This window comes from Rhincodon typus, chromosome 1 (genome assembly GCF_021869965.1).
Source record: "Rhincodon typus isolate 14 chromosome 1, sRhiTyp1.1, whole genome shotgun sequence".
Classification (NCBI taxonomy): domain Eukaryota; kingdom Metazoa; phylum Chordata; class Chondrichthyes; order Orectolobiformes; family Rhincodontidae; genus Rhincodon; species Rhincodon typus.
This window is the reverse complement of record NC_063332.1, coordinates 128,495,477-128,495,758: the sequence shown is the minus strand read 5'-3', so window position 1 is coordinate 128,495,758 and position 282 is coordinate 128,495,477.

Here is a 282-nt window from a genome sequence, read left to right as displayed (position 1 = left end):
GGAGATACAGCTGTAATTTTCAAGGACAGTATGATCGTTTTTTTTCAGCAGAGATGGATGTAATAGCACATATAAAAAGGGGCAATATCTAAAGGGAAGGAAACTTCAACAATATTAGACAATATGAGGATGTTGGTTGGTCATGAACTTCATGCAAATAGGATCGAGGAAGTAGGAAGTGGACAAGATGTGTTTGGAGGATGCATGGTGGGAACAGGAAAAGAAACTACTTATCCAAATTTAGGGCTAAAAGTAGGAGGCATTTTAGAAGAGAGGTGTAGA